Here is a 23,465-nt window from a genome sequence, read left to right on the forward strand (position 1 = left end):
CAAGATACATAAACCCAGGATAAAATTATTTGTCTAAGTGACAGTACAGAAAAGGCTTGGGATTTTTGACAAATCCTGAATAAGGAGCACGGTGTGATTGACATACACTGGAGATCTATGCACTCTTAATCAGAGTACTGAGGGCTAATTGAGAGCACAGCGATGAGCATAAAATCCAGGGAGTGTGCTGGAGTTCATTGCTTTCTTGAAGTCAAGTGTTAATAAAAGTTAAATTGTCTGTAGTAAAATATGCTTTGTTCTTTCTTTGTGCTTGTTCAGAATGTGTTCATTCAGAAAGCATTATGTTCAATTATCAGGGTATCTGTGAGTCAGAGAATTCCTTGTAACATAACATGCATTTAGTAAAAAAGAAATTTAAAAATGGAAATAATTAAAGTGTTTAAAATAATATTTAATATTGAAAATAACATTTGTATGACACATATGTTGAAAAAAGCTGAGCCCATAATAGCAGCCTTCATACATAATAGCATTTTGCTTCCTGCTTGTGTCAACTGGTACTTACCTATGGTTTACAAATAAAAATTTTATTCAAATTTTCCATAGAGACAAAAAGAACCGAACTAGACAGTTTTTAAGCAGTGGTCAAAATAAACTTACTTATCTTAATTTCTTAGAATCCAGATTTTTTTTTTTTTAATTTTTTCTTTTTTCTTTTTTCTTTTGTACTGGTAAACCACTGAAATCTTGTTGTTTTTGGGGGGTTTTCACCTGAAATAAGATGGTTTGAACTGTTATTAATATTTTTATTTGTAAACTCTTTATGTTGATATAGGCAATAGGATATACACACTGTACATTGCATACTGGATGATCCCAGTCTATCTATATGAAATTTAATCAAGTCAAATTTCTCTGCAGACTCATGAATCTCTGTGATATTATATATTTCTTTACAGTAGCTTTGTTTCCTTTCCAGCATGACCGTAGCAAGAGAAAACATTTGGATCTATAAAATCTAAAATTTCTCCTTAAAAGGAGAATTCTAATTCTTTAGAAAGGTAGCTTTCTCATGTTTCCAATAATGATGATGCCTAAACAATGAATTTTTAGTTTAGATCCTGTGAAGCCACAGAAAGAGCAAGGAAGTCCTTGTCATGGATGGCATGAAACATGGATCTAAGTCATGAATAATTCAGTATAAAGAAACTTTCTTAGCAAATTTCAAACCATAAATAAAACTACTATTTAAAAGATATCAAGCACAATTCTACAGCAAAACATTCAGTGCAACATGGTGGCTGGTTTTCATTGGCTCCTATCTGAACAAAATGTATTTCTTAAAAGCATTACTGCACCAGCATGAAGTTAAATGAGGAAAGTTAAAAGTAATTATTTATAACAGTATGCCTTGTAATTAAAACTTTTTGACTACAACACTAATATATATTGTATATACATGTATATATATAAAACATATATATACACACATATATATATATATACATACATATATATATATAAAACAGGTCATATTGGCTGAATTTAATATAACAGCAGTCAATGGCGTTAACGTAGAACAGACACCTGAATATCCAATGATGTGGAGTATTGTTTTCAGATTAAAAAGCACAAAGTGCTTCTATCCAGATCATCTTAGAGGAGAATTCAGTGGACAACTGAAATAAACAGGCTTAGGACTGTTCCCATGCTCTGTTGATTATTGTACATCTGACAGCTGACCAATACCTGAATAACCCCCCTCAGATGAATGGCAAAGAGTATTTTTGATTTCTTATTTCCATTCCTTGCTATGACTCCAAAGTATCAAGTATTAGTAAATATCTTCATTTGGAGCTGGATGTGGTCAAGAGACTTCACTTGAGTTGGTGGAGGCCCCTGAATAGGGATTATTTATGGTGCTAGAAATTGTAATACAAAAGTCAGAGGTAAGACTATGTTGTGAATGCTGTTTTGTAACCATCAGATCTGAAAAACTTCTAAAGTGTAAAGTGAGAGAAAAATGGAAGTTGTTTAGGAGCCAACAGGAAGCAACAGATGCCCTTATGCTTCTGAAAAGTTCATTCTAAATGCTTTCAATGTTCATTTTTCCCTTTGGTTCTTCACAATATTAAGCTCACAGGGAAGATTTTTTAAAGATTACAAAATACAGGGCCTTTTTGAATTAGAAGTAGATGACAACTACTTTGAATCTCAAAGTGTCAATAGCAAGAAAAATGAAGAGGCATGTTTCAATGATGATAGTAGTTCATATGAAACTATCAAAAAACATGAGGCTGTGAAATATAGTGTGAGCTCCTGGTTCTAGTCCATTCTTCAAAGTGATAACACTTACCTCTGAAAAATGTCATGTCAGTTCCCAGGTGATATGAAAGAGTGTCTACATTTAGCTCATCTAGCAAGGTGGTTCCCCATTTTTTTATATTAATGGGTTAATGCTCTGTGTAGTTGTGCCAATGTGAAAGGCTATGATAAGTTTCTTCTCCTGTGGTGATGACTCAGTTTCCTTGGTTGACATGACATAGGGGCAAAAACATGGTTCCATTATTTTGCTGATTGCTTGCTTCACAATTATAGTAGACCAAGTATGAAAATATCTCCTTCTGTAAGAAGATGGCTATTAATTCTCTAGTTACATAAGACTAAGGATATATCCTTACTCTGTCTACACAGAGGAGGCAAGAATTTAGGTTTCAAAAAGGCCAAATAATGTATGATCGTAGGATTCATTATTTTCCTCTGCGATTCAGGCTCCTAAGCGCATAAATCACTTTTAAAATGTTAAGGTAAGTTCTACTCTGGGCCGCTGAGGTAAAGGTAAGACGCATGGAAAAAGTATTTGGCAAATGCAGTTTCAACCACCTAAAGGAACCAAAAGGAAACACCATAGGATGTTTTTCTATGACTCAGATGCATTAAATACTAGTCCTTCTAGCATTTGGATAATCTTTCTGCAACAAAACAGTGGTGGATAGCTTGGTAATATCTCGAATTTGATGAGAAGTAAGAGCTTACTAGTCACGCTTTGCATCATTATCATATATATTATATTCTGTAATGACATGCTGACATAAAAATATATGGCTTGGAGGCTTTAACAGTGCAATTATGATGAGCTATTGACAAAAACAAACCAACCAAATAAAGTGGCACACCTGGAAAAAGGTGCATATGAGAAGATACTGTAACTAATGAAGGATAAAACGTTAAAAAAATCTGTTTCGTGAGGTTTATTTTGCTTTTATAAGATAAGCTGATCCAGGGAGAGTGTTTATCCTCTGAAGAAGAAATGGAAGAGCAACACTTATTATTCAAGTGTTGGTTTACTCAAGGACCTAGAGTGACAAAAAAGGTAAAGATACTGTAGTGATCCATCCTCACACTAGGCTATACTGAAGTTTTATATCAACCTTTGACTGTAACTTTTGAAAAATAGTCGGTATAGGACAGAGAATTCTGCAGTTGCAATTCTTTCCTGAGGCTGTTCTTATAAGGCAGATCTTACCAAGCTTAGTATTATCCCTGCATTTCGCCTACAAACATAGCCTCAGTGCTGTCTGGAATTTGATCTGGATAATGATATGTCAAGTTTAAGATACATAATTTCCTGTATTCTTTCTTAATATTTAACAATTATTTTGCATAAACTCAGAGTCTGGAATATGGAAAACGTATCCTGTAAAACACAAATTCTATGCATTTACTCATAAGGAATATGGCCTAGGACTTTTTTTTTAAAGGGATTTAAATATTGAACTACTTAAAAAAAACCCTTAAATGTGTTTATTTTATAGTCTCTATTAAAAATATTTTTGGGAACTGGTGGCCTTCTTTCTCTTTAGGAACTATTTACATTTTTCCATTTTTAATACTGTTTAAATAGATACAATTTGTCCAAGGGGAAAGAAAATAGGCAGAAGCAGGATTTATAGCTCTGCAGTGATTTACTATAGTTGTCTTCAGTTTTATTTTAGATGATGTGTCTTCATAAATTCAAAGAGTTAGCCTCTGAGTTCATCTTTCATTTCCCTGGAAACTGGAGCATTGTGGATGAGTACTTGGCTCTGACCCAGAGCTGAGTCATAAGCAGTTTTGGCATCTGTGAGAGAGTCCAAGATCTCTCCTGAAGTTAGCAGCACAAACTTAATTCTGTGTACATCCTTCACAAGTCACTTCTGACAGGATTGTTCACATGTAGCACAGGGACCTCATGTAGCACAGGACAGCGATATGTCTAAATTAGAGCCTACTTTACTCCTCTGTCTCTTGAAGTGAATGCAAAGAGGAAAATAAAAACAGAAAAGGAGAGATAGTTTCAAAAAGATGGGCAATCTTGACTGTATCTGAGTTTAAAACAGTGGGCTCCTGTTTTCACCTGTGTGCTGCATTCATGTAGAGAGGAGATGTAGATTTGTACTTCCCTTTGTGATGGCAGGGCACTTGCTTAAGGACTAGGAAGGGCAGCTGGGATGCCGAGTTTCTGGATATACAATGGCACTACGTGCTGCTACTTCTAGGTGCGCTGCATTGTACTCCCTCACTGAAACAGAGAAAAATCTCTCCTAACACAGGCATTTTAGTAAGGCCCAAACAGCTGAGTCTGTGATATCAATATGTCTGCATTTTACTTTCCTCACCTGCAAAATCAAACTACTCTATTTATTCATAATATATTTATGAAGCAATTAAAGTTTTCAACAAAACCCCACTGCTGTTCATCCACATATTAACTGGAACTCAGTATAGCTACCAAACATAAATAATGCTCTGAATTTATGATGTTGTCAGTGATGATCCAATAAATTGGCTGTTTACCTCCAAAAACAGGATGAAAGCTGAGATAGTGAGCATTAATCATGAACATTTTGTTAGATTCCCAGGCAGCAGAATGCTATAAATACGTGAAGCTTTTTTTCATTTATCCTCAGCATTCAAAGTAAAAAATAACCTTCTTTCTTCTTTGCTCTAATGTGTTTTACATATGAACCAGTTTTTAAATATATTTTTACTCAAAATTATTTCAATATTACCAAAAATGTATTGTGGACGTCACAGTTATTCAGAATAAGCAGCTCACTTTTCAATACTAGTATGAGGCTTTTTAAATTGCATGCTCAATTTCAACAGTATTTGAAAAAGAAAATGTCCTTGTGAATTAAGTTTGGGTTCAATGATATATCTTGCTGTTCTTTTATTCAGAAGTGGAGACCAGTCCTTTTTGTTTGTTTATTATCTACATAGTTTTGGAGCAAATTTATTATGGGATATCTGAAGTTCCTTAGTGAATCTCAAGGTAATCTCATCTCTAATGCTTTTATATAGTAGTTATTTAATCTTCTTTATGGAGAGGACAGAATGACCTTATTCTTTACTTTTTCTAATAAAACTTCTTACGATTGAGAATTTCAATGAGGTTAAACACTAATTTAGTCTCACTGAAAAAAAAATACAAAACATGGAAATGTCTCTGAGTTAGGAAGAACCTTTTCTTCCTAAGCTTTAACTGAAAAAAAAAAAAAAAAAAAAAAAAAAAAGTTTTACTGGTTAATCTCTTTCCATTCTATGGTTATTTTCTGGCAATGATTGGACAATAATGCAGGAAAATATAGTTACCATGTCCATTTAATTCAACGGTATTAAAAATAAAGGTACGCACAGTAAGACTGAAATGTAGAAATATGTCTTAAAATCTGTTTACATCAAATAAATTATTTTATTCACTGAGTTTAACTGCTTAGCATTTTTTCCAGTTTTTCTTTTAAAATGACAGATACTGTCAACAGTCATATTAAATTTCTTTCTATGAAGAGATAAAAAAGCTCTATTTTGACAGGGTTTCAAAAACACAGAATGATTTAGAGAAAAGTCCTTATAAAGAGAAAAATATATTTTAGGTTGTTCACTACTGTCTTTTTGAAAGAAAAAAATAACAACTTTTGTTACTGCTTCAACTTTAGCAAAAGTAGCATGAATGCATAGATTAATCTGCACAATGGTCCAGAGGATGCCAGAATTTTAAACATCATGTTATTTATCTTCGATTACAGAATATTTAGATTAGAATTACTTGTGCAACTTTATACATAGTTGTCACTATTCAAACAAATTTGTTTAATCAGCATCAGTCCAGTTCTCTTCTTTGGAACTATGATAATTTAGTTACAATGTGTGTGCCTCCCCATATTTGTTTATGTCTGTGTGTATGTGTTTACACACATACCTGTTTGTATGGGTGGAGGATACACGCAGAAGAGTGGATAGAAAAAACAGTAATAAAAACTGTCACCTTCAGTGAAAGGCAAACGTACCTGCACTGTTTTGAAAACCCGGAATTTTGGAACAGTGAAGGAGGAAGAATCAAGTACCCTCTGCTCCTCCTGTTCAGTCTTTAATTTCAGGAAGATTTTATTTTTCCCTGCTGTGGTGTACAAAACTGGAGGGAATGTGTCACTATTTGGTAAGCAGTATGTTACACAAATAAATTACAAACTTATCCTACAATATTTCAAAGACCCCACACCCATGTTTATTCTTTAAAACATGATTTTACTCGATTTTACCGCCTGCTTTATAAAATAGATACAAGAGGCTTTTTAGTGGTTTTATGAAATACTGTCCTATAACTATGTGATGGCACCTTTCTGTTTAATGTGTTCTCCACTGTACTGCCAAAAAGAACAGATGGCAGATCTGTTTAGATCTATCAAAATCATAGATCTCTTTAGTCTGCAATAGAAAAATATACACAGATATTCTGAGACCACTGATATTTCCAAACCCTGAATTAAAGATGTCAATATTATAACTACAACAAAAATACGTGGCAAAATGCCAGTTGGCGACATTCATCATTCTTTCAAAAGCACATAGTACTTCAGCTTAGAGAGGAGTAAATTCTGAAATCCTCTTTATTTAAAAGTCTCTCAGAAATATTGCAATATTATTTTAATCAATATTAGGGGGCCATTATGTTAGTATAGATAAAATTAAACAGAATACTATTAATTCCATCATTAAACATAGCCAGTGACTGCATGTGTTAATGCAACTATCCCCTTCATCTCATCAGTCCATGTTCTGGCTGGTTTTTTTCTTTTTTCTTTTCTTTTCTTTTCTTTTCTTTTCTTTTCTTTTCTTTTCTTTTCTTTTCTTTTCTTTTTTTCTTTTCTTTTGCTTTGTTTTGTTTTGTGGGGGCTTTTTTGGGTTTTTTTGTTTGTTTTTTTAATATGTGTGTGTGTGTAAATGGTGCCTGGCGGCATCTCCCGTTCTTCGATTGGGGAAAAAAACCCAAAGTTTTGCTCAAGACACTTAAACCTTTTTATGAAATTACAGATTTTTATCTAGTGAACAGAAAGAAAGACTCTAAAAATTTTAGATAAAATCTTACAGAGATTTTTGGAGGATTTCCCCACTCTCTTAGAGGATTTTACCACTCCTAGACGAAGTAGATTTAGAGTTCATTTGTAGTTGTAGTTTGTAGTGAGTAAAAACACAAAACATGAAGAAAACTTACGAATTATGAAAGTTTACCAGTTTGAAACTCATACTTCATCATCACATAAATCCTATTTATGCTACAGTGAATGAACTATCTTCAGATAATAATCAGACAGCTGTATGTAATGATAAATATGGATAAAGACCCTTTGCAGTTTATCTGCATATATCTGGTTTCTTAAAAATTTCTTTGATGTTTGAGATTTTTCACAATCAATTAAGCATATTAAACCACTTATGAGTCTTCACAAACAACTAGTATTGAGTTTGGATAAAAGGAATTTATCCCTTGACATGAATTAACTTTACTAGAATGTTTAAATGAGTAGCAAGTGGAAAGTCTTATCTCTGTAGTTGTTCTAATTTGGCAGTAACATTTAACATCACAAGAATTTGAGATAGGGGAAAAGACAAATAATTGAACCTGTTATTGTTATTGTGCTTGTTAAACATGAATATTAACATGTTTTTTGAAACATTTCAGAGTGATTCTAAGCAAAGTTTTCTGTAGTCATTTGGAATATATTAGTAATATTGCAGCTCAACTAATCTGAGTATTTGTTGTGCGTTGGTTAAAACTTTAAGATTATATTTAGCCAACAATAAATCCTTGGATCTTCAGTTTCATAAGGTCAGTTCCCTTTTGGCCATGAGATCCAGGTCAACACTTAGAAACACCTAACAACAAGGTCAGCAGCAGTTTGTACATTCTCATGTTGAATTATATTTACAGAATACAAAGCCATATAAAACCAGTCATTTTTTGGTGGGGGAAGTGTTGGAAACTGAATGGGGGTATTCCTGACTCCTTGACATTAATTGACGTCACTTTATTCACTTCTGTGACCCAAAAATTAACCAGTGATTTGGTACCATACCAGACATTTATACTCTTGACCAAGTGATTTTGACAGGGCTTTAGTAGGGTTTAACATATGCAGAAAGTTTTCATCTTATTTTGAAAGGTATAGGAGAGGTGTTTCATTTCTTTTTTCCTCCTCACTTAAATGACCCATAAGCCCGCAAATGATATCAAAAGAGATTTAAGGAAGATGAAATATAAGACAGGTGTTAAAGAAGAATGTGCTGTTAAGATAGAGGTTGACAGTGTCTTAGCCTTCTATTGATCAGGGTGGGAGGAGGGAAAAGCTAAAAATCAAACACCAGTGTATGAAGAGGTGAGAAGAGAGGGAAAGATAGAACCTATAGTTAGATCCTATTTTCTTCATAAATGGATTCCAATATCTGTTAAAAAATAGGTGTCTAAATATTACGATCTTCTTGCATTTGCATTGCTAGGTCTTTATTTATATCTCTATTTATAAAAATAAAACAAACCCTGTTTATGACAGAAGTTTGCCACAAGTATGAAGGAAGCAAGCACGGCTGTGCTTTTCTTCAAGTGCTTGTGTGAAACTAATCATGATATTTAATTATAAATGAGGCTCGCTGTGAGGTTACCAAGACCAAGAAAAAGAGGTATACATAAAAATTGTCTTTGTGTCATCCAGCTAAATAACAATCTTTCAAGATGTTTCTTTCATTTCATGGTATTTTTCTCAAAACTGCGCTGAACATTACAATCAGAATCAATGGGATTTAAGTCTTTAATGTTCTTACCTCATGGAGCGGAAACTGCATTTCCAATTCTTAAACCAGTAATAATGGTTTATGCAACAAGATAACTCTATTTGCAGACGATTTCTTTATTATTTTTCTTCCTCTTTTCCTGTTCCATCTCAAACAATCATTGTCACCTCTGAACTTTAATCTTGGTATTTTATCTTTCATTTTACAGTCTTGGATATAGAAAAAGTTTCTCAGATAAAAGTTAGAGATTGATGTCAGGAACTGTCTAGACTTTCACAATTTCTTTATCTGTTGCCTAAGGACAGATGTATTGTACAACATGCAGCCTGCTGAGAAAGTTAATGTTTAATTGAATAAATGTCACTGGATATTAAAATAATCCTTATTAACTGTGATGTCTATGGAGTTATGGGAGGAAAAAATACGGTAAAACTGTCTATTGGTCTTCCAGATAGAGTTTGCTGAATTCATGAATGTCAAGAAACAGGAATTAGTGCTTCAGAATATCTATCTAATCCTGTGTATGTCTCCAATATAAACAATGGAGGATGCACTCGATCCTACTGTCTGTGTCACTAATGAAGATATTAAAGAGCATTTGTCCCAGTACGGAACCCCGAGGGACATCATTTGTCACCAGTCTCCATCTGGACATTGACCACTACCCTCTGGATGCAACCACCCATTCAGTTCCTTATCTATCAAGTCTATCATTCTCCAGTCTAGAGAGAATGATGTTGTTGGGGACTGCATCAAAGGCACTACAGAAGTCTAGCTAGCTGACACCCATAGCTCTTACCTTGTTCAATGATGTAGTCACTCCATCACAGGCCACTAGGCTGGTCAGGCAGGAACTGCCCGTGGTGAAACCTAAGCACCTCCCTGTCCTCTATGTACCTCAGTAGAGCTTCTAGGAGGATCTGTTCCATGATCTCAGGCACAGAGATGAGGCTGAAAGGTCAGTAGTTCCCAGGGTCTTCCTTCATATTCTTTTTAAAGATTGGTACAATGCTTACCTTTTTGCGGTTACCTGTGACTTCATCTGACATGACTTTTCAAATATGATGGAGAATGACTTGGCAACTGCATCAGTCAGTACTCTCAGGACTCTGGGATGCATCTCATCAGGTTGTATGTTCATTATGTATGGTCAGGTTCCACAAGTGGTCATGAACCTGATCTTCTCTGTTCTCTGAAAGCCTATATATATATATATATATATATTTTTTTTTTTTTTTTAACTGAATGTCTAGTTCTTTTTAAGGCAATAACCTATTTTGATAGATCAGTATCTGTGGTGACAGGAACTGGAGCTAGTGTAGGTGTGTGAATGAATGTGTGAGCAACTAGTGAAGATCAGTCTAGTCTTGCCACCAAGCAGGTCACAAATCTGATCTTCTCTTACAGTGGGAGAGACTTTGCTCCTGCAGTCCCTCTCTTGTAATCCATCCACTCAAGGGATGTGGGAAGAGAGGTTGCCAGTAAAACTGAGGCAAAAGGGGTTGAATATCTCAGCCTTCTCCTCATCAGCTCTTATGTTTGCCAATCCTGCTCAGGGGCATATGCTTTCCTTTGCCTTCCTTTTCTGGCTGACAAGAAGCCCTTCTTGTTACTCATTGCATCACTTGCCAATTTCTGTTCCAGCCATGCCTTGGCCTTCCTGACTTCATCCCTACACAATTGAGCTCTGTCCTCATGGTCTTTCCAGGATACCTGTATCTGCTTCCAATGCCTGTGCTATCCCTCTTGCCCTTCAGTTTGCTCAGCAGGTCTCAACTCAGTCATGACAGTCCTTTCTTGATTTATGACACCTGGGGATCAATAACTCTTGTGCTCTATGGAAAGCATCCTTAATGACCTGCCTTAAAGAACTCTGTTCTCCTTCCTTGTTCCTGAGGGCAATTTCCCAGGGTGTCTGGTTGATTGTTAAACAACTGGAATTCTGTTTTTCTGAAGTTCTTTACTCTGAAGACTATCCTTCACCTGACCCATATCCCTCAGGACTGCAAAGTCCTCTAGTGTATGATCACTGCAGCCCAGGCAGCCTCCACTCTTAATGTTCCTGATTAGCTCACTTGTGTGGGTGGCCAACTGGTCTAGTAGTACATCTCACTCTGGTTAGTGCATGTAGGGGTGTCCTGGATTGCCTAAAACTCTCTATTCCTTTTCCAGCAGATATTGGTGTGGTTGAAGTCCTCCAGCAGGACAAGTGCCTACAAGCACGATGCCTCCTGTGGCTGGAGCAAAGAAGTGGCCTGTAGTAGATACCAGACACCATTTTCACTTTGATGCCCAGTCTCTAATTCTTACTTTCAACTTGCTCATTACTGCAACAAGCATATTTCAAACCAGGAGTCCCATGGAAAGGAAATGTATATGGACAGATTCGTGGTAGATGTTTCAGAGATATTTATTTCTCCAGCCGCATGGCCGGGGCTCAGCTCAGGAACTCCGCAGTCACGGGACCCCAGGGTCCTTGGCCACCCCGGGGCACACAAACCAACCAATGGGGAATGAGACTGACCAGGGGCAGGGAGACCCCGTGTCTCCCCCCCAGGGCCCATCTCCCAGGGCTCCATGGCAGGGGAGGAGACCCCAACAGCTCATGGCTATTATTCAGAAACATCTCTGCACTCTATCCCTTTCTTGATGTAGAGCGCAACCCCTTCACCTCTTCTTCCTCTCCTGCCCCTTTTGAACAGCATGTAGGCATCAATAGCCACACTTCAGTCCTGTAATTCATTCCACCAATTTTCAGTAATGGCAACTAGGTTGCAGCTTTCTAGCAGCATTTTCTGGCAGCATTCTGGCTTCCATCTCCTCCTGTTAGTTTACCATGCTCTGGTACAGTTGATTATAGATATGCACTGTCTCAGAGAGAAATAATAAAAAATTCTCTATATAAACACACTTGAAAGTGCGAAAAACATGAGGAATTTTTCATGTGGAAGGCATGATACAAATTTTGCTAGTCAGAATTTTGTACAATCAATATCATAAATAGAGGCATTGTGCTACCTGCTGGAGTAGAATACTCCATTCTCACTATTTCCAGTGTAATAATGCCTTGTAGAACTGACCCGGGGATTTTTCTCAGAATGCTCTAGATACATACATCATCTTTCTGGTGTGATAAATTTTCTTCTACTTGGCTCTATTGTCTGTTTGTTCTCAGTTTAAATTAATTGAAAAATAAAAAAGTTTCTTTCTCTCAGTAAAAGAATTGGGGAAAAAATAGTTCCACTAGCATGACATATAAAGGAAGGACTTAGAAGTTTTTCAGGAGATAATCTATTTCGTGTTAAGACTAGAAGGAATCATATTTCAATGACAGTGGTAGCAGACAGCTCAGGAGATGTAAATAAATGGAGATTTTCCTGCTGCACTTTACAGTGCTTTTAAAGCATAGGATGGAAACCCTTAACTCACAAATTTGATATTCATCTTGGATAAACATGTATTCAGATTTGGCACATGCATGTACATTTACATTTTTCTTATTTGCATGAAAGGTTGACAAAATTCAGATAGAATAATCAGTAGCAACAAAGCTGACTGTGGATAACACAAGTTCTTACACTCAGTGTAGCATTTCCAGTTCATTTGAATCCTATGCAGCTTCATTTACATATAGGAAATGCAGATCCATCCATCCAAACTCAGTCTTTCCACATCAGTGCAGGGAAAAATTGTCTGGAGCCTGTAAGTTTGGAATTTTTTAACTCTACTTTCTTTTTTTTCTTTTTTTACCTGTAGAGAGGAATTAGATGTTAGAGCACTTGAAATCCTGAAGAGACCTGATCTATGTAGGGTAAAAAGGTGATTTCTTCTGTACATGGTCATTAACAAAAGCCAAAGGAAAACAATTGAAACTCAGTCCTGAGCATGAAATGAAGCTTCCTTGTGGAGATGATGGTAGAATAGCTGTGTTAGACTCTCAAATGTCGGTTCCTCTGAGTCTTATTTGATTATGTCCCGTGTTCTCCTGGGCTGTTATCAGTCCATGTACAGACCTATGCACTACTGAGGTAAAAATCTTCTTTCACTCTTTGGTCTATGTGTCTAAGTGTGTCTGTGTATAAAATTTGAATTTTCAATTTCAGGACAGTGTTAGGATGATATTTAGTTACTTGATATGACATTTTCTCTGGATAGCATAAACCCCAAAATTTTATTTTCTGCCCAAACTATGATAGCACAAATTTAAAGTGACTCATTATGGCATTGTAGTATTACCATGTACATAGCTTAAAGATGAGTAAATGTCAAGTTTTATCTTACATCAAAATAGACTAGAGTGTCAGGACACTGTTTTTTTCTTTTACTTTTAGCATGCATGCTGCTACAACACTCAAGATTTATGATTCTCTCTTAGCATGAGCTTATTCCTAGCCCATAGTCATTATTATTAGCTGGATTTCCAAAATCCTTGTTATTAAGTCTACTGGTTTGGAACACATATGATTTATTTTTATGTAAACTATAGGCCTAGAGGTTAGAATGAATTTTCCATTTATGTTCATCCATGAATTGAAGTTGCACTCTGTATCTTAAAATGCATGGTGTCTGAATCTTAACCAGAATTTAATTTATTCAGATGTTGTAATGACTTCCTGTACAGATCATCTTTCCTTGAATGTCTTGCAAGTTGTATATCAACTAGATTATTTCAGTCCTTAGGTCAATGTCTTGTTAATTGCATTGCTTTCACAGGAGGAAATATATTAGACCTTTCATGGGACCCACAGTGTTCTTTGGCCCAGAATTCATTTCACATGGCCAAATTTATGACAACAGGTAAATTGCATATTTTTTGCTTCTTGGTTTTTTTGGTTGGTTGGTTGGTTGATTTGGTTTGGTTTGGGATTTTTTTTATTGTGGGTTGTATCCATCACTGAAATGTATTGAGTGTATTGAGAGCCACCTGTGTCAAATATGTTACATTAAAAGTTAATTAAACAGCATCTAGAGTTACATTTCATATTTTCCTATCTCTATATAGGTAAATTCTGCCTCTAAAAACAAATAAAACCAAATAAAACCCATTGATTCTATAGGTACCGTAGAGACATTTTATGTAGCCATGTCTGTCAGTCCTTGTCTACAAACTCAACAGTATCCACACAGTTCAGACCCTTCCCTGATATCAGAGGGATGTGAAAGTTCTCTGTGTGATTTTCCTTCTGCCTTTATACAGTTCATGCAGCCTTGGAGCGTGGGTGACCTGTATCGTGGTTTCTTTCCATGGTCTTTTGCACTGCTTAATATATGACCAATCCAGGATCTACTACTGTTAAGAAGATTATCTCTCACTAGGGTGGTAGCAATTTGTCTCATTGTTAGATGTGACGTATCTTGGTCTTTTAGTCCTTCCCATAATTGCTCCACAATGCTCCATGCAGTACAGTCTCCTGGCTGCCCTCAAAGACAGAATGCAGAGCACTACCTGTATCTGCCAAACAACAGGCTTTTACTACAGGGCAAATCAGAGCTACTTTGGCTTTGAGGATGTGAAATATTTTTCAGCTTGGCTTCATGGCCTGCAGTAGCTATATTTAGTCTGGTAACTTTCCTTAATTGGTTCGGTAGCACGTCAGCACCTGGCATGTAATGATATGAACTAAAGAGCCTGCTAGCATATATTATTGAATGCAAATTCAGATGACATTTTAATTGTAGTCACAGTCCCATATCCAACAAAGAAATCCATGGGACTATTATTTCTGAATGCTGACAGAATGAAATTGTGGTGCCCTGTGTAGTAAAGGAGCATCCTTATCTCTATGCCTAAACAGAATTTCAGTTTTAGACTTTCAAAGCTGTCAAGTTTAAGTCACTTAATATTACTTTCTACCATCACATTCAACTCACCTTTGAAACAGACAGCTAGAGAGACATTTTCTGTGGTTTTACATCTTTTATATAGAACATATTAACCAAATTTGAGCAAAGTCCTTCAAGTCACAGAAAAGGCTTAAGAATACCCATCTTCATACATCCTTCTCTGAAAATTGCTGAAGAAATCTTCATTGAAGTTGAAACTGGAAAAGCTGAGGGACTTTCCTCTACCTCCACCACCCTACTGAAGGCATTTAGGCTTTACCTCTAAAGCAATGGCATGCAAATATCCATGTTTACCACACATTTCCCTTAAACCCAGCAGAGCCCTAGCTGGGAGAGCAGAACCCGTAAATACACTTCACCCCTGCAAAATGTGAAGGCAGTGCTGAATGGCATGTAGAGATATGCGCACATTTCTGCATTAGCCTACAATATCTAGAGTGCCACACTCCTTCCTGTATCTAAGCTATCCTTACGTGATCAAAAAAAAAGGTAAAAGCTTTTGAAGTTTTCACCACGAGCTGGCTTCCAATTCTTACTCCACACTTCTAAAAGTATTTTGGTGCCTTAACTTTGGTATCTTAATTTCTTTTCCATTGTAAGGAAGGGTTGATTCACAATACAGTCTGAAAGCTATATTTACTCTGCTTTTAAGAGTTATCACTACAGCCACCACAAGCATAATGTTGATTAGAATATATAGAATAATTTTTCTTTTTAATAGCCATGGCACATTCCTAATTAGAAAATTATTCTTTGCATGCAAAGGAAACTCAAAGAAAATTAAATAATGAGTGTTATTTAAATGTTAATATGAGTAATATTATTATGGCTTTGCCACTGTGGGAATGAGTGCAGAAAAGCTAGAAAAATAACAGGAACCTTATTAATGAACAAGACTGAGACAGCAAGGATTCTAAGATGAAGACAGAGTGTTCTTAGATCCAAAATAGTTTGAAGTACTTTCAGCTGTAGAATATTTTCTTGCAATAAAATTATGTTCAAACAAACACAAGCACAACAATAAACACAAAACCAGAAAGTTGAGGCATGCTAGAGACATGGCAAATTAGCCCTTTGCGTATTAACAACTCATAAATCAACAGCACTTTGAAGTAATGCAAAACAGTTTAATAGAAATGAGAAGTGTGTCAGAGACATCAAAAAAAGCTCCATTAAATTAATATTAATCTGAAGTATTCTGTTATTAGAAGAAAGAAAAAAAAAACAACAAAAAACAACAACATGGTAATGAACACTGTTTTTAATAACTGGAAATCACAAACTTCAAAATGTCACTTCACCTCTTCATTTAAAACATAGGGAGACAGATTTTATAACATCAAATGCAACTCTAATAAAATAATGACAAGCACCATTTTTGTACAGTAACTTGTCATATTGGCAAAAGAAAACCAAATTAATTTATTACTAGCAATTTTTTTAAATATTTGTTCTAAGTCAAAGCAAGTTCTGGATCAAAGTTCTCATCAATCAGATGAGAGCTTAATTAATTGCAGGCTTTAAATATATAGTAGTTTATTTTTTATCTCGAATATTATGAAATAAATAATTGAGTTAATTATCTCTTCCCAGACTCTGGAGTTACAGCAGATTATAGAGTTTCCTTGCTGACATACTGCTCAAATGCTTAAAACTCTGATTTATCTATCTAGCCAAATGAATAAGTGACATTGTATTGGGTTGACCCTGAGTTGATGGACAGTCTTTAAGACCAATTACGCTTCTCACAATTTACATATTTAAACCGCACAGACAGGCGGGACTTCCCCTTTTGTTCGGAGCTCGCCTGCTGGGAGGTGGGGGGCTCCGAGCCTCCCGGCCCCGCCGGGCCGGGGCCACTGCCCCTTTCCCCCTTTCCCAACGCTGTGGCACGGACCCTGGGTGGCTGGGGGGGACTGCCTCAGAGCCACAGGCAGCTAAAACCAGCCATGGACTGCTCACAGCTAAAACCAGCCATGGACTGCTCACAGCTAAACCCATCCAGCGCGGCTTCTGGGGACCGGCGGGTCCCTCTCCTCTCCATGCGGAGCCGATGGAGTCAACGGGAGCCGGCAGAGCCTCCTGTCTGCAGCCAGCACACTTCGTGCTGAACTGAAGAAGACACCACGCAGCCAGCAGCACAAAGGGAGCGAGGCTTTCCCCACCGTAAAGGCTGAACAAGAACACTCTTCAGCATGGCGGCTTCAGAGTCAGAGAGAAAGAGAAGTGAGTCCCGTGGGACGGAGCTGGAAATGGCGACTGGGAGAAAAGAGGGTGGTGCCGCGATTCTGGCGCGCAGCTTAAAAGAAACCTTCTTGCATGCTGTGGTAAGAAACTGTAATACCACAAACTGTTTGTCTCTTTAATCCATTTGAAGAACATGGGGGGATGGAGTATCTTCGTGTGCCTGTGAAGATTGTGAAGAATGCCTATGCCAGGCTATATAGAAGTAGTAAGAGGCTGCCAGAGACTTGTGGCGAAGAAGAGCCTTTGTGTGCAGGCCAAAAGAACTTATCCTTAAAAAGATTAATAACCCCATGTGATGGCCCATGTTTTGCAGTGTGAAGGAACTGTGAGATTTTTCATGGGAGAGATGTTCTACACACAGCAGATTGATTGTTTCCGGGCGGATCTGCTGTTGGTGGCAGTTTGGGAACCACGTGCAACTGAAGGAAAAACCCTTTTTTCCCTTAAGCATAAGAGAGAGACTTTTCAAGAACTGGAACACTGACTAACATCCCATGTTCTGTTATCCCTTGTGTGAGCTAGGTAAAAGGAGAGAAGTGCTGGCTGGAGGGGGGGGGGGGGGGGATTTGCTCTAATTTTGTTTTGTTATTGTCTCTTTACTTTTAATTCTATTAGTAATAAAACTCTTTCATTGTACTGCAACTGTTTAAGGTTTGTGCCTGCTTTGCTTTTCTCCTAATTCTTATCTCACAGAAGGAAAATAAGTAAGTAATGAATATTTTGAACCAAAACCACTACATTTAATTGGTGTTTCTGCCTGGTTTCGAACTCAACCCGCTACACATATATAATTCAGTCCATACAACTTTAAACCTCAGATCAGCAGAACTGCTGTTTTTCTAAAATAGAAATGGGAGTTGCTACATTTTGGTAACATTGCTCTAAAATGTTTCCAACTATGTTGAATTTTCTTTATTTCTAGTGCATGGAATACTAAGCAATATACTTAGAAGCCCTTCCTCTGCACCTATGGTAGGTAGCCTAATACTGTTACACTGTTGAGCTGACAGTTCACTGAAAGGCCGTCTTTCTTGATTTCACCAATTCCCTTGTGCTCATTACAGGATTTCCTGGACATTAATTTGACTAATTCACTTTATGAAATCAGCAGAAAGCAAATCCAGGGGAAAAAAAAAAAGGAAATGGTAAAAAATGCATTTCCACTCATCATTGACAAACTGAATCAGGCTTATGCCTGATAACACAAGCAAAGGCTGCATATTGCTACTAGAAAGGATGTAAAATTCTCTCTCAAGTATTTTTTGCTAACAGAGTCTAAATTTATGCCAAGATCTGTATAAGAATGTTACATGATTAATTTTTACAAATATAATTTTTCTTTTAGTGGGTACAAGAACAGAACTTCACAGAATTATAGAGCAAATTGCAGTTCAAACTAATCCAAATATAATGACACTGCAGAGCACAGAAATTAGCCAGGGGAAAATAAAAAAAAAAGCATGAGGACTGGAACAGACTTTTTTTAGTAAATTTGCAGTGAAATAAGAATGGTGAAAATAAACGAGAACAGCATTACTAGTTATTCCTTCTGAATATTATCTGTGCCAAGGAGAGGGTAATACAGCTAAGGCATCTGTTAAAAATTAAGGTAACTCTAGAAAGGGAAGAAAATGGGAAGACTGAAAGTGAGAAAATAAGGTAAAAACTAAGGAGTATAATATTGAAAAGAAAAATCTGAATGAAAATGAAGCACAAGAAATATTTGAACTCAACAGGAACCAATAAAGAGCATTTACACTCAGCTTAATAATACTTATGATATCACTCATGACAGGTATTATCTTTTGAAAAATAAAACTAGATAGTAATTTTCCTTTGAAATATACCTTGACTTTTCTCACCCTCAAAAATAGCATAAGGAAACAAATAAATGTGTTCTTACATTAAAATGTATGTTACCTTTGTTAATTCTGTGTAATTTAAATAGTGACCTTTTCAGCAAGAGAAAATTAATAGATGCAGATCCTTGAGTGATTCCACAATTTCTCTTAGGTCCATATTCCACCTTTTTTTTTTTTTTTTTTCCCATGGGAATGAAAATTATTATCTATTCTCAGTTGTAGCTTCCCTGAATTCAACATCTAGACGGGGTTTTTCCCCCCCTCCAAAAAGCACAAGATCTTCCAGAGGACTTGGAAAGAAGGTGACATAAAATGGGATAAGTACCACTTTATTAGCTAACAAGATTATAGGAATGCTTGATGTTGTCTCTACTCTGAAAAATTATCAGCAGTAAATAATTAAGGAATTCTAAGTATACTTACTGAAAACATAATCTCTCTTACAATATGTTATATCCTATTATTATGTTACTATGTTATTAGTATAATTACTTTTTGAGGCAACAGAAATGCCAGAGGGAAGTTGGATGCTGTACAAGGCAGTACCAGTACTAGGAACACAAGAACACTACATCAGCAAGGATGTTTATTTTGTTTAGAGTGTTAACTTTTCTGTTTTCACAAAGGCAAAAATTAAAGTCTCCATGGGCAGCTCTCCTTGAACAATTACAGTCTTAGGAAAGGTCAATAATTTCTACCCCAAAGCTAAGGTAGATAGATAAAATACAGATTTAAAAAAGTGTAATGAAGAAGATTCACAAACTTTGGGTGACTGACATCAGGATTCCATTTTTTGTGTATTTAGAATTTTAGAGTAATTCCTTCAGAACTCTTCAACCTGATGTTTCACAAGTAAAAATAACTAAGCTCAGAAGCTTTTTAAGAAATTCTTGAAAAATGAAGTGGTCTGAGGTTTAAGAGACAAGTTTAAGATGAGATTGCCATGAATAAAATAGTGTGTAGATAGAAGTGAATGAAAAACAGAATGGTTGAAGTTGCTTATGTAATAACCAATAGAGAGAAAGATAGAAATAACTGAAGACTGTGAAGTTAAGAGCACTGATAAAATATTTAATAATAAAAATATAGCGGTCTTCTAAGTTGTATTACAAAAAACATAGGAACTAGAGATGTACTTTTGTAAACAAAACATGAAGCCATGAGCTGGTTGGAAATAAAGACTATTTTTCATGCTCTCTCTCACTGAAAGGAAAACATCCACAAATCAAATACCTCACCCTGCTGTGCTAGCAGTCTTTGAGAGTACATCAGATAGGCTGGTGAGTTTGCTTTGCAGGCAGAATTTCCAAGGTTCATCCATCGCTAAGATTACTAAAGCCCTGTTAGAGCCTTTACGATGTAGTACGGCTGTATTTGCAGTCAGGTACTGCCTCTTAAGTTTTGTATTCAAATCTTAAACTGATTAGTCGCATTAGGCTTTAAGTCCCAGCTCTGATGTATATTTATGGATTACTGATCTGTAGAAGGTTTTTCTACAGCAAAAACAGCAATGCAGTTTTCAGCTGAAATCTGGTCCTGCATTAAATGAAAAAAGTGTTTCTGTACAGCTACTATCCTGACCACATGTCAAAAGTGAATGAGATTTACTTTTTGCTTTATGGCTTTTTTCCTTTTTCTGTGGAACTTATAATCTATATGCAAAATATTTTGGTTGCAATTGACGCTGTCAACATTTTATTTGTGGATGTTGTCAGCTGTTTGGTTTTTTCCTCCTTTTCTAATAAGATCCACCTTTGAATTTATAATAGAAAAATACCTATGGTAAATAGCTGAATGGCAGAGCCCAGAAGGCCCATCTGAGACACGATTTTTTGTTTTGCTTTGTTTTCTGTACAATAAATAGGGAAAAGGGAAAAAACATAAGGAGATCTGGACAGAACATAGACCCCTGCAGACATAGATACATAGACATCTGTATTGAACAAAACACCTGCTCTTTTGCCAGTGGTGGCAGGGTGGGGGATGGAGGGATGGCTTCTGGGAGAAGACATCAAAATCTAGTTCCTGCTGGCCCCCAAGATGGACCTGCCACTGGCCAAAGCTGAGCCAACCAGAAAAAGTAGTAGCACCTCTGTAATAATACATATAAGAAAGCGGAAAAAATGGCTGCACAACAGCTGCAAGATAGGAGTGAAAAAATGTGAGAGAAACAGCCCTACAGACATCAAGGCCAGTGAAGAAGGAGAGAGGGGGTTTGCTCCAGGTGCAGATTCCCCTGCACTTCATGATGCAGACCATGGTGAGGCAGGTTGGCCAGATGAAGTCCCAGGAGGACCATGGTGCAGCAGAGATCCACCCCACAGACTGTAGAGGACCAATTGCCAGAGCAGGTAGATATGTTCTGAAGACAGCTGAAGTCTGTGGAGAGCCCATCCTAGGGCAGGTTCCTAGCAGGAACTGGTGACCCTGGAGAGGACACTGTGTTGGATAAGTAGAGACTGGGAGAAGGGGGGTTTAGGTTTGTTCTTATATTATTATATAATATTATAAGGATAATTCTCGTTATCCTACTGTGTTTAATTTGCAATAAATTAAATTCATTTCCACAGGTTCTGTCTCCTTTGTCTGTGATGGTAACAGGTAAGCAATTTCCCTGTCCTTATCTTGACCCACAAACTTTTCATCATATTTTCCCCCCCTTCCTACTGATAGAGTGTGAAGGAGAGAATGGCTTGGTGGGTGCCTGGCAGCCAGCCCAGGTCAATCCAACGCAGACAGTAAAACACCAGTGCAGAAATCATTTGGTTCCACTGTGGATCTAACACATGTAGTCAAAATCCACAAAACATATTTGGAAAAATCCCAGATTTTCTCACTTTGAGATTATTTTCTTCTGAGATGTTTGGCTTGGAATTTGTGTCTCAATTGCATAAGGCAGAACCCAAATGTTGGCACAAATGGATCCTGTTCCAAAGAACTCAGAATATTTTCATATAAATCTGGGTGTAATTTTGCCAAACAGGAGACTCTTCAGACATTAAAACTGAGAGTGATCAAGGAAAGCAGAAAAAGTAATCAGACAACGCGATAATATTTTAGCTTGTTTAAACATGCTTGTGTGAAGGGTCTTTCATCCTTGCTTACATTTAGTTCAGGAAAATCGTATGTTTGGTTTATAAGTACATCAACTAGACACGGTCATCCTGAGAAAAAGTTTATTAACAAAACTACTGTCATCTCAGTAAATTTATTAAAAGAACTTATTCAATTAATATTCATTTTAGGAGGAAGACAGGAATACTGAAAGAAAGTTGTATATTGTAAAGCTGGAATGGATTGATATAGAAAAGGTTAACATTCTGCCTTTGCCAACTATTACAGTATTCAGAGAAATTTGTTTCCCATTTCTAAGAAGTCTTTTGAATTTTCTTAGAATATTTAGTAGAGAGTTATCTATGAACATGTTCTGCTTTAAATTATTTTAAAATTACTCCTGAAAAATTTTGCAAATCACTTATGACAGGTCTGTTAGATGCACTTGAAACACAAGATGATATTTGAATCATCAGAACAACCTTCTCATGCTTTACCTCCATCATTGTAATTTTTTCATCTTGCTAACATTATTATAAATTGTCCTGAGGAGCCAAGAACAGGACACAACACTCCAGATGTGGCCTCACTAGGGCTGAGTAGAGGGGCAGGATCACCTTCCTCGACCTGGTAGCCATGCTCTTCCTGATCACCCCAAGATACTTCTGGCTGCAAGGGCACACTGCGAGCTCATATTCAACTTGTCAACTTGCTATTCAGCGACGGATTTTCCAAGTGTCCTGCTAAAACAGAACTGTTTAAGTCTGTAAAGTCAGATGAAGCTGGTATTCAAAGAAACAGTGGTTTCAATTCAGTTGCTTGAATGTAGGAACTGAAAGCCATTTGAGAAACTTTGGTTAAGCTGGGCCGAATCTGTAATTTCGGGTAGACACAGACCTCATGCAGGTCTTCTGTCATACCTGCCAGCCTAAAAGGAAGGCACTAGATAAACCAGCCTGTCTCAAATAACAGCAGAAGCAACTTTAACATAACTAGATGAGGTTCAGTAAATAGATTTTTTTTTTCTAGCACCAGGAAGACAATATCTGAAGAGTGAAATGGGAGTTTATTCTGGAAGATCACTTTTATGCGGACTACTCTTGCAACAAAGCATACTTATTATATATATAGGACTTTTGGGAGGCTTTTGTAAAAAAAACAATTGAGGTCTTTGTATGGGTTAAATTGCAGTAAACTGCAGTCAAATGTTACCAGAAAACATAATTCAGACTAATAGCACAGAATGCAACTCTCTTAGACTCAAAGAATAGAGAGATATTACAAACCATCACAGCCTAAAGACTTAGCTCAATTTCAGTAATTATCTATTCTTAGCCATTTCTGCACTTAAAGTGTTATTCTAACGTTTTTCTAAAGCTTGTTTTTCTC

The sequence above is a fragment of the Coloeus monedula genome (genome assembly GCF_965178545.1).
Source record: "Coloeus monedula genome assembly, chromosome: 3".
Taxonomy (NCBI): domain Eukaryota; kingdom Metazoa; phylum Chordata; class Aves; order Passeriformes; family Corvidae; genus Coloeus; species Coloeus monedula.